Source organism: Ranitomeya variabilis, chromosome 1, assembly GCF_051348905.1.
Source record: "Ranitomeya variabilis isolate aRanVar5 chromosome 1, aRanVar5.hap1, whole genome shotgun sequence".
In the NCBI taxonomy this organism is placed as follows: Eukaryota; Metazoa; Chordata; class Amphibia; order Anura; family Dendrobatidae; genus Ranitomeya; species Ranitomeya variabilis.
Window position 1 is genome coordinate 578,765,329 of NC_135232.1, and position 12,293 is coordinate 578,777,621.

Sequence of the window (12,293 nt, forward strand, 5' to 3'; positions counted from 1 at the left end):
GATTGTTACAGGATAATGCCGCCTGTACTTTCTAAGGCAATGTTCCCCAGCAATGTATTTCACTGCCCATTCAGACCACATTATGTGACTGCTGATATACAGTTGCAATTATAATTATTCACGCCCTATTGCAAATTAGGTTTATTGGCAAAATTTACAAACTTTTCACTGTTGGCAATAAATCAGATATACAGGTCCTTCTCAAAAAATTAGCATATAGTGTTAAATTTCATTATTTACCATAATGTAATGATTACAATTAAACTTTCATATATTATAGATTCATTATCCACCAACTGAAATTTGTCAGGTCTTTTATTGTTTTAATACTGATGATTTTGGCCTACAACTCCTGATAACCCAAAAAACCTGTCTCAATAAATTAGCATATCAAGAAAAGGTTCTCTAAATGACCTATTACCCTAATCTTCTGAATCAACTAATTAACTCTAAACACATGCAAAAGATACCTGAGGCTTTTAAAAACTCCCTGCCTGGTTCATTACTCAAAACCCCCATCATGGGTAAGACTAGCGACCTGACAGATGTCAAGAAGGCCATCATTGACACCCTCAAGCAAGAGGGTAAGACCCAGAAAGAAATTTCTCAACAAATAGGCTGTTCCCAGAGTGCTGTATCAAGGCACCTCAATGGTAAGTCTGTTGGAAGGAAACAATGTGGCAGAAAACACTGTACAACGAGAAGAGGTGACCGGACCCTGAGGAAGATTGTGGAGAAGGACCGATTCCAGACCTTGGGGAACCTGAGGAAGCAGTGGACTGAGTCTGGTGTGGAAAGGCGTGTGCAGGAAATGGGCTACAGGTGCCGCATTCCCCAGGTAAAGCCACTTTTGAACCATAAACAGCGGCAGAAGCGCCTGACCTGGGCTACAGAGAAGCAGCACTGGACTGTTGCTAAGTGGTCCCAAGTACTTTTTTCTGATGAAAGCAAATTTTGCATGTCATTCGGAAATCAAGGTGCCAGAGTCTGGAGGAAGACTGGGGAGAAGGAAATGCCAAAATGCCTGAAGTCCAGTGTCAAGTACCCACAGTCAGTGATGGTGTGGGGTGCCATGTCAGCTGCTGGTGTTGGTCCACTGTGTTTCATCAAGGGCAGGGTCAATGCAGCTAGCTATCAGGAGATTTTGGAGCACTTCATGCTTCCATCGGCTGAAATACTTTATGGAGATGAAGATTTCATTTTTCAGCACGACCTGGCACCTGCTCACAGTGCCAAAACCACTGGTAAATGGTTTACTGACCATGGTATTACTGTGCTCAATTGGCCTGCCAACTCTCCTGACCTGAACCCCATAGAGAATCTGTGGGATATTGTGAAGAGAAAGTTGAGAGACGCAAGACCCAACACTCTGGATGAGCTTAAGGCCGCTATTGAAGCATCCTGGGCCTCCATAACATCTCAGCAGTGTCACAGGCTGATTGCCTCCATGCCACGCCGCATTGAAGCAGTCATTTCTGCCAAAGGATTCCCGACAAAGTATTGAGTGCATAACTGAACATTATTATTTGATGTTTTTTTTGTTTGTTATTAAAAAACACTTTTATTTGATTGGACGGGTGAAATATGCTAATTTATTGAGACAGGTTTTTTGGGTTATCAGGAGTTGTAGGCCAAAATCATCAGTATTAAAACAATAAAAGACCTGACAAATTTCAGTTGGTGGATAATGAATCTATAATATATGAAAGTTTAATTGCAATCATTACATTATGGTAAATAATGAAATTTAACACTATATGCTAATTTTTTGAGAAGGACCTGTACAAGAATAATTTAAAGGAGTATTCCACTTTCAATAAAGTAGTCGCTAAACAACTGCTGACCTTCCCACAGTGCAGCTGGTCCGGGTTCTGTGTTTTGGCAGAAGCGATGACATCACAAGCAGATCAACACTGCAGCCAATAGCCAAGCTCGGCTGCTCTGCCGATGTAGACCGTACGAGCTGCTGAGCTTGGTGATTGGCTGCAGTGTTGATCTGCTTGTGATGTCATCGCTTCTGCCAGAACACAGAACCCGGACGAGCTGCACCGCTGCAGCCAATCACCGAGCTCAGCAGCTCATTCTATCTACATAAGCGGAGCCGCTGGGCTCAGTGATTGGCTGCAGCGGTGATGTGTACTGTAATTGTGATGTTACTGTTACAGCCAAAACAAGGAAGCCGGAGCAGTGGCAGGTGCTAGAACGGGAGATGGTAAGAACAGTGGCTGATTTTTTTTTTCTCTCCGCCACAAATATTTATTTTTTATTTTTTGACATTTAAAATGACAACTCATCCAGCACTAATCATATAGAGATTTCAACGGAAAAAAACGTTATGGATCTTGCGAAACAGGGATAAAAAAGTATAATGGCAGTAGCGAAAGTAGCGTACTAATTCTCAAACTCTCTCTCGCATCCAATAGTCCAAAACTTTTTTTTTTCTAGAATGATCATCAAAAAAGAAATAACTTGGGTGTAAAGGAATTTCCTCCAATTATTACAGTATATTGTTGTTATTATTGTTATATATTACTAGTGTGCTGTCGTTACTATTGCATTGATGTGCTGCATATATGAGAAAGTATTCATCGACATGCTGTACCTACCCGGGAAACCTATAAGTGAGTGACGCACCGGCCATAGGTGACAGCAATGATCAGGTCCTGCACAAAAAACGCTCTGAATATAGTCTATTATGAGCTTTCACGCACACAAGCCGCATTCAGAAAATAGCAGTGTGTCGCAGTCAATAACTGTATTCTCTTCCTCCTATTACCTGGCTCCCACAGTGCCGGCAACCTGGTACCGAGGATATGCCGCAGTCTCCCCATCACTTCTTACTCCTGCCAAGCTAATCACAATGTTGCTTTTGCATGCATTGGCCATTTTTTGAAGACATAAAAGCATATGGTAAGTGACGGTATTCCACTGTGTATGGCAGATGACACAATTAATCAGCAGGTAATGATGAGATCAGCCAAACATGAAGCAAGGAAATGAGAGCAATCAGCTTGCTATATCCATGAGATAGAATATACATATGATATCTGTCCATGATGTCTACTGGTAGCACATAGAGGTCTGGAATATTGGGGGTCTAAACACAAATCTTAAAGTTAGGTTAGCTACAGCTGGAAGCAGGCAGAAGATATCTGGAGTCCTAGGCTATTAATATCAGCCTGCAGCTGTCTGCCTAGTCTTTGCTGGCTATTAAATTAATTATATGGGGACCCCATGTCATATTTTGGGGGGTCATCCATTTTATTAACCAGTAAAGGCTTAGTATACAGTTGTGAGCTGATATTATTAGCCTAGGAAGCTCCACTGGTATTACCCCCTTCCAAGACTATAAACATTTTCACCAGCTGTCCACTTTCCCTCTGCTGGTTAATAAAATGTATGGGAATCCCACATCATGTATTTCAGATAATAAAATATTTATTAAAATACATGTACAATAAGCTACACAAGCACTATACTAATGGAGCGCCCCCAAGCGCAGGGCCGCAGGGTACTCGGTACCGGGCCTCTCTGTCTCAGTTCTGGGGTTGTCACGGTGGCTGGACCCAGTCCGTGACCCTGCTAAGGGGCGTCCAATGAAAGGTGTAGGTGCTCGGTGCGTGGTGCAGGTCGCAATGAATGACGAGGACACAGGATTGCAGTCTCTTTACCTCTTTACTGAAGGCTTCAAGATCCTCAATCCAGAGTACTGTTAACAGGGCTGTCTGAGACCGGCCGGTCCGATGGCACCTCCAGAGTTCCCTTTGCAGGTGGAAATCTGTGCCTACCTTCTAGCGCCTGTGTGTTGTAGTACTTCCCTGCTTAGCACCACGGGATAGTCCTCACAACTGTTGTGTCTGTTTCTGATGTTATTTCCCACAACTTATGTCTGTTGTGATGTTCTTCTCCGTCCCCCAGATGATATGGATAGGACGCACCCGTATGACGGGTAGGCCTGGAGTTCTTCCGGGACCCTAGTGACGCCCCTCTCCCACAGTTGCCCCCTATGTCTGCTTAGGTGATTTAGGTGAGACAGCCAACCTATAATTAACTGTCCTGCCGTTGGTTTGAAGTAATGCTTGGAGCCCAATACTTCCTCGGCGTTCTGGCCACCGGCTACGCGCCTCAATAGGATGTTGCCTCGATCTTACAGCACGACTCCTACTGGTGTTATCTCCTTTTTGCTTTGATCTCATTTCTCACTCTCCACAATAAACCTCGCTTCTTGTCCTTTCTTGAGATACCGCCGCGATGTAGTGCAGGCGCGGTTCCTTAACGTTCTTTCCTTTTCACTAGGCCTCTGTCAGGATCCCACCCCTGACAGGGACCCCCCTGAGGCTATGTGCACACTTTGCGGCGTCCTCTGCGGGTTCTCCCGCAGCGGATTTGATAAATCTGCAGGGAAAAACCGCTGCGGTTATCTCTGCAGATTTATCGTGGTTTGTTTTGCGGTTTCCGCTGCGGGTTTACTCCTATACTATTGATGCTGCATATGTAGCAATATGCAGCATCAATAGTAATGTTAAAAATAATAAAACATGGTTATATACTCACCCTCTGACGTCCCGATCTCCTCGGCGCTGCACGCGGCGGTCCGGTTCCAAAGATGCTGTGCGAAAAGGACCTTCGTGACGTCATGGTCATGTGACCGCGACGTCACGGTCATGTGACCGCGACGTCACCGCAGGCCCTGCTTGCACACCAACCCTGATACCGGACGGCCGCGTGCAGCGCTGAGAGGTGAGTATATCATTATTTTTTATTTTAATTCTTTTTTTTAACACAAATATGGTTCCCAGGGCCTGGAGGAGAGTCTCCTCTCCTCCACCCCGGGTACCATCTGCACATTATCCACTTACTTCCCGCATCGTGGGCACAGCCCCATGCTTGAAGTTAGTGGATCAATGCTTTCCTATGTGTGCAGAATCGCAGCGATTCTGCACAAAGAAGTGACATGCTGCGGAATGTAAACCGCGGCATTTCTGAGCGGTTTTTCCCACAGCATGTGCACAGCAGATTGCTGTTTCCATAGGGTTTGCATGTAAATGTAAATGCTATGGAAACTGCTGCGGACCCGCAGCATCAAAATCGCCGCGGATCCGCGATAAAACCCGCAAAGTGTGAACATGGCCTGAATCTTCCCCTGCAACACCCTCTGCCACAGGATGTTGCCTGGTTCCAACCCAGTCAGCTTCTGTCTAACTTTCTATCCAACCCCCAGTTTTACCAGATTGTGAGGAGTGGCCTAATACATAGCGCCCTTAGCTCCCCCTGGAGGCCAGACTATGAAGTGTATTGGTGTCTGTGATACCTGGTCAGGTGAACTCCTTCAGTGCCATCAGACGTACCATCACTCCCCTTAGCGGCGGAGCATCAGTAGTGCAACGACCAGGACTCTGGGGCGCTGCGTTCCCCCCCAGTTAAATCCAGTACTCCCGGACTGGGAAGAAAACAACAATACATGTCAGCAAATGACATACAAATTTTGGAATGCAATAAACAAGTAATAAGAAATAATAACAGTGCTTCCCTTTATGGGAGGTGAGGACCCTTAAACGTTGCAAACAAGACATGGTAAAATACTTTAAATAACACACTATAAATAACTTTTGTTACCCAGCCGGGTATTCTACTAAGTGCAAATTCTGAACAATAATTTTACTTTGCCTCTAAGGACGTATAAGCTGGATCCACTAAAGGCCTTCTATAAAACTCTTAAAATTTAAATTAACTTTTCTTCATTTCTTTCTTCTAAGTGCAACACCTTCTTCTTGATTTCTGATTTGTCTTATGCAGGACCGCCTGTCTATCTGCCCAGGCCTACTGCCTCTTTTCTTAGCACAGGAACACTGAACCATCTCTCTATGGCTCCTAGGAGGACTCACCCACTAACCCCTACGGGTTCACATCCTGTCCTCAATTTTTTAACAACACTATCAAACATTTTCTATGACTAACTAGCTACATATAACTTTCTATGTATAACATTATTACTGCGCACTCTCTTTTAAAGCAAAATTGTACATTAAGTGCAAATGGTGAACATTCCCTTTAAGAGGGAACCAAGTCTCTTTTAAGTAGTGCAACTGCTCAAGTTGCAAGTCCGTGTAGGGCAGGAACTCCAGTACTGTATCCAGGAACAGTTTCTTCGCAAAGAGTTCTGTTTCTTGTAAAACCAGTAGAGGGCACCCTTAATAAGGTGCAAACTATTTACAAAGCAGTTTGTGAACCATTCACCGTCCATGATTCGGTAGTCTTTATAACAGGGGTGAACAAGGAGCAAAAGGAAAAATAAAAGCAAAAATAAAAAAGTGTAATAGGGGTCCCAGGTAAACAAAGGGACCCCCCTTTTAGACCAACCCTGGTCGGGTATTAGCAGCAGGAAACACAGAAGACGAACAGTTAACTATTTACATACTCGTGGTTCCAAGGTTTATCCTCACAGAAGGTTGCACTGCATCAATTGGTGATGGGCACTCACCGGCCGGGAAGGCTGCGGTCCTCTGTCCTCGGTGGATGCAGAATCAGTATCATTGGTTGGTCTCCCAGGCGCGGTCAGATCACCCAGTGTCTGGATTCGAATGTCAGCTGTGGTTGCAAGTTCAGTAGTGGCGATTATACACACTGTGGCAACAGTAGTGGCATTGGTCAAATCTGGGTTAGTCGTAGTCGGGACAGCAGGTGGCGCTACCACAGGCTCACATCGTTGGACGTCCCGGGCGCACCACCCCTGCGCACTCCGGTGGCGAGTGTAGGTCACCTGGTCCCCTTTACATGGTAGCTGATTGTCATATCGATTGCGGGTCGGGGCTTTTCACATTGTAGCTGGTAAAGAAGATTTCTGTCGGCAGTCCCGGTTCTTGCATGGAGCCCCAACCCTGCTTTGGGTGAAAGGCTAGTACAGTCCCCTGCCTGACCGGGTTCCTCCTGTTGTGTTCAGTCTTTGGTCTCTGTACTCTCGGTGGGTCATTTGGTTCTGTCTCTTTTTGGTTTTGCCATTGTCGAATTAAGCATTGTTTATACTGTTCCCAGGTGAGTGCAGCAATGCTGAGGCCCTCCTGCTTGGCCCCGTCCAGTCCGATCCGTGGGGTATCCCACTGGAAGGTCACCCCTTCTGAGCTCACATCTTGCGGTTTCCCCATTGTTGTTGGTAACGGGGGCACCAGCTTCTCCATGGTGCCTGGGGTCAGTATTACTAGCTCGGCGGTGAAAACTCTGTTATTGTCGGGCTGGGGAGCGGTCGGGGGAGCAGGGACGCTTTCCATACCTGCGTCTGATGTGATTCCACCAATGTCGATCCGTTTTGTTGACAAGGACACTGGAATCGGCTGCAGCCCGGACTGCGGTTCTTCCAGGGCGGTCTCCTGGCACGGCTCCAACCCCCATTGCTTTGCATCGGCTGGCTCCTGATTCGGGATAGGCCGGCCCGGCTCCGCCGCCCATGGCTCCAAGGGATCCAGGCCCTCCAGTGGCGGCAGGTTCGGATCCGCCTCCGGTCGGTGGGGATAGTCCGGGATCACTTCGCCGTCGCTCGGGTACTCGCTGATCATCTTCGCTGTCCCGCAGTCGACGGCTGCACATGCACCTGGCTCCGCCATTCCTTCGGGGTGGAGCTACTTCTTCCCCTCATTCCCACCGTTGCAAATCAGGGGGCGGTTCTCCTCTGCTTCTGTGCAGGTCGTCATCTCGCAGCAGTAGTCGGAGGGGGCGGTCGCCACTTTTGGCACCGCTTTGGTAGTCTCCTCCCATGGCACGCCCTTCTTCTTCTTCTGTGCTCCCCGTGGCGCCGCAATGGTGGCGGTTTTGGCGGGAACTTTTGGCGGCAAGTGGCAATACACAGTCTTTGCAATAAATCACGGTTTAAGCACAGTTCAATCACAGCTCCAAGGCACACATGACCTGATTCTTCAGGCTTAAGTAGATCCTGTTCGTGACGCCAAGTTTGGAGCACCCCCAAGCGCAGGGCCGTGGGGTACTCGGTACCGGGCCTCTCTGTCTCAGTTCTGGGGTTGTCACGGTGGCTGGACCCGGTCCGTGACCCTGCTAAGGGGCGTCCAATGAAAGGTGTAGGTGCTCGGTGCGTGGTGCAGGTCGCAATGAATGACGAGGACACAGGATTACAGTTTCTTTACCTCTTTACTGAAGGCTTCAAGATCCTCAATCCAGAGTACTGTTAAGAGGGCTGTCTGAGACCGGCCGGTCCGATGGCACCTCCAGAATTCCCTTTGCAGGTGGAAATCTGTGCCTACCTTCTAGCGCCTGTGTGTTGTAGTACTTCCCTGCTGAGCACCACGGGATAGTCCTCACAACTGTTGTGTCTGTTTCTGATGTTATTTCCCACAACTTATGTCTGTTCTGATGTTCTTCTCCGTCCCCCAGATGATATGGATAGGACACACCCGTATGACGGGTAGGCCTGGAGTTCTTCCGGGACCCTAGTGACGCCCCTCTCCCACAGTTGCCTACTATGTCTGCTTAGGTGATTTAGGTGAGACAGCCAACCTATAATTAACTGTCCTGCCGTTGGTTTGAAGTAATGCTTGGAGCCCAATACTTCCTCGGCGTTCCGGCCACTGGCTACGCGCCTCAATAGGGTGTTGCCTCTGTTATGACCTGGTGGTTAGGAGCACCCAGAATGACCTGATGGTCAAAACGGAAAACCTGGGACAAGCTCTGAGTAGGTGGTAACTCTACTGACCGCAATCCCTAATCCTATCACACACACTAGAAATAGCCGTGGAGCGTGCCTAACTCTCCCTAGACGCCTCTTCACAGCCTAAGAGCTAACTACCCCTAAAGATAGAAATAGCAGCCTACCTTGCCTCAGAGAAATTCCCCAAAGTAAAGGTAGCCCCCCACAAATATTGACAGTGAGTTAAGAGGGAAGAGACAAACACAGGAATGAAACAGATTTTAGCAAAGGAGGCCTAATCTTCTCTAGATAGACAGAGGATAGGAAAGGGAACTATGCGGTCAGTAATAAAAACTACAAAAACCACGCAGAGTGTGCAAAAAGACCTCCACACTGTCTCACGGTGTGGAGGTGCAGCTCTGTACCCCCAGAGCTTCCAGCTAGCAAGGAAATATCATAATAGCAAGCTGGACTAGAAACATAGCATGTACTGAGAAATATATTCAAAAAACCATTAAACAGCAAATGGACTAGCAGGGACTTAGCTTCTGCTGGAGTAGACAGGTCATCTGAGAAATCCAAGAGAGATCTGAACCAGTACTGAGACATTGACAGCTGGCATGAACTAACGACCTGAGCAGAGTTAAATAGGGAAGCCAGCAGAAGCAATAAGCAAGGGCAGCTGAGAAAGCCAACCTCAAAGATCAGCAATTCCACTCAAAGCCACCAGAGCGTGTCCAACGACCGAACTCACCAAAGTACCATTCGCGACCACAGGAGGGAGCCCGAGAACGGTATTCACAACAGTACCCCCCCTTGAGGAGGGGTCACCGAACCCTCACCAGAGCCCCCAGGCCGATCAGGACGAGCCAAATGAAAGGCACAAACCAAATCAGCAGCGTGGACATCGGAGGCAACAACCCAGAAATTATCCTCCTGACCATAACCCTTCCATTTAACCAGGTACTGAAGCTTCCGTCTCGAAATACGAGAATCCAAAATTTTCTCAACCACATATTCCAACTCCCCCTCAACCAACACCGGGGCAGGAGGATCAACAGATGGAACAACGGGTACCACATATCTCCGCAACAACGACCTATGGAACACATTATGGATGGCAAAAGAAGCTGGAAGGGCCAAACGAAATGACACAGGATTGATAATTTCAGAAATCTTATAAGGACCAATGAAACGAGGCTTAAACTTAGGAGAAGAAACCTTCATAGGGACATAACGAGAAGACAACCAAACCAAATCCCCAACACGAAGTCGGGGACCAACACAGCGACGGCGGTTAGCAAAACTTTGCTCCTTCTCCTGAGACAACGTCAAATTGTCCACCACGTGAGTCCAAATTTGCTGGAACCTGTCCACCACAGAATCCACACCAGGACAGTCAGAAGGCTCAACCTGCCCTGAAGAAAAACAAGGATGAAAACCAGAATTAAAAAAAAAAGGCGAAACCAAAGTGGCCGAACTAGCCCGATTATTAAGGGTGAACTCGGCCAATGGCAAGAAGTTCACCCAATCATCCTGATCAGCAGAAACAAAGCATCTCAGATAGGTTTCCAAGGTCTGATTGGTTCGTTCGGTTTGGCCATTTGTCTGAGGATGGAATGCTGAAGAAAAAGACAAATCAATGCCCATCTTAGCACAAAAGGACCGCCAAAACCTAGAAACAAACTGGGAACCTCTGTCAGACACAATGTTCTCCAGAATGCCATGCAAACGAACCGCTTGCTGAAAAAATAATGGAACCAAATCAGAGGAGGAAGGCAATTTAGGCAAGGGTACCAAATGGACCATCTTAGAAAACCGATCACAAATCACCCAGATGACGGACATCCTTTGAGAGACAGGAAGATCAGAAATAAAATCCATGGAAATATGCGTCCAGGGCCTCTTCGGGACAGGCAAAGGCAAAAGCAACCCACTGGCACGAGAACAGCAAGGCTTGGCCCGAGCACAAGTTCCACAGGACTGCACAAAAGAACGCACATCCCGTGACAAAGAAGGCCACCAAAAGGACCTAGCAACCAAATCTCTGGTACCAAAAATCCCAGGATGACCAGCCAATACTGAACAATGAACCTCAGAAATAACTTTACTAGTCCATCTATCAGGGACAAACAGTTTGTCCACTGGACAGCGGTCAGGTCTATCAGCCTGAAACTCCTGCAGCACCCACCACAAATCAGGGGAAATGGCAGACAGAATCACCCCCTCTTTGAGAATACCAGCCAGCTCAGGGACTCCCGGAGAATCAGGTAAAAAACTCCTAGAAAGGGCATCAGCCTTCACATTCTTAGATCCCGGAAGGTATGAGACCACAAAATCGAACCGGGAGAAAAACAGCGACCATCGATCCTGTCTAGGATTCAACCACTTGGCAGACTCGAGGTAAGTCAGATTCTTGTGATCAGTCAAGACCACCACGCGGTGTTTGGCTCCCTCAAGCCAATGTCGCCACTCCTCGAATGCCCACTTCATAGCCAACAACTCCCGATTGCCGACATCATAATTGCACTCAGCAGGCGAAAACTTTCTAGAAAAGAAAGCACATGGCTTCATCAAAGAGCCATCAGAACTTCTCTGAGACAAAACAGCCCCTGCCCCAATCTCAGAAGCATCAACCTCGACCTGAAAAGGGAGCGAAACATCTGGCTGACGCAACACAGGGGCTGAAGTAAAGCGACGTTTAAGCTCCTGAAAAGCCTCAACGGCTGCAGGGGACCAATTCACCACATCAGCGCCTTTCTTCGTCAAATCAGTCAACGGCTTAACCACACAAGAAAAATTAGCGATGAAGCGACGGTAAAAATTAGCAAAGCCCAGAAACTTCTGAAGACTCTTCACAGATGTAGGTTGAGTCCAATCATAAATGGCCTGAACTTTAACAGGGTCCATCTCGATAGTAGAAGGGGAAAAAATGAAGCCCAAAAAGGAAACCTTCTGAACTCCAAAGAGGAATTTAGACCCCTTCACAAACAACGCATTAGCACGAAGGTCCTGGAATACCATCCTGACCTGCCTCACATGAGACTCTCAATCATCCGAAACGACCAAAATATCATCCAAATATACAATCATGAACCTATCCAGATACTTCCGGAAGATGTCGTGCATAAAGGACTGAAACACAGATGGAGCATTAGAAAGCCCGAATGGCATCACCAGGTACTCAAAATGGCCCTTGGGCATATTAAATGCTGTTTTCCATTCATCGCCCTGTTTAATACGCACAAGATTATACGCCCCTCGAAGGTCAATCTTGGTAAACCAACTAGCCCCCTTAATCCGAGCAAACAAATCAGACAGCAGAGGCAAAGGGTACTGAAATTTGACCGTGATTTTATTGAGAAGGCGGTAATCTATACAGGGTCTCAGAGAGCCATCCTTCTTGGCCACAAAAAAGAACCCTGCTCCCAATGGTGACGAAGACGGGCGAATATGCCCCTTCTCCAAGGACTCCTTTACATAACTTCACATAGCGGCATGTTCTGGCACAGATAAATTGAACAGTCGGCCCTTAGGGAACTTACTACCAGGAATCAGATTAATAGCGCAATCACAGTCCCTATGAGGAGGTAGGGCACTGGACTTGGGCTCATCAAATACATCCTGGTAATCCGACAAAAACTCAGAGACTTCAGAAGGA

The 12,293-nt window shown here is 47.2% G+C and overlaps 1 long non-coding RNA gene across 1 annotated transcript in view; it reads left to right on the forward strand.

The window, feature by feature from the left end:
* The first annotated feature begins 2,126 nt into the window (after positions 1–2,126).
* LOC143805786 (uncharacterized) overlaps positions 2,127–12,293 on the forward strand; it is a 28,988-nt gene continuing 18,821 nt past the window's right edge. The window contains exons 1-2 of the long non-coding RNA XR_013221331.1: positions 2,127–2,212; positions 2,790–2,910. This is a non-coding gene — a long non-coding RNA (uncharacterized LOC143805786). The remainder of the gene's footprint in view (positions 2,213–2,789; positions 2,911–12,293) is intronic.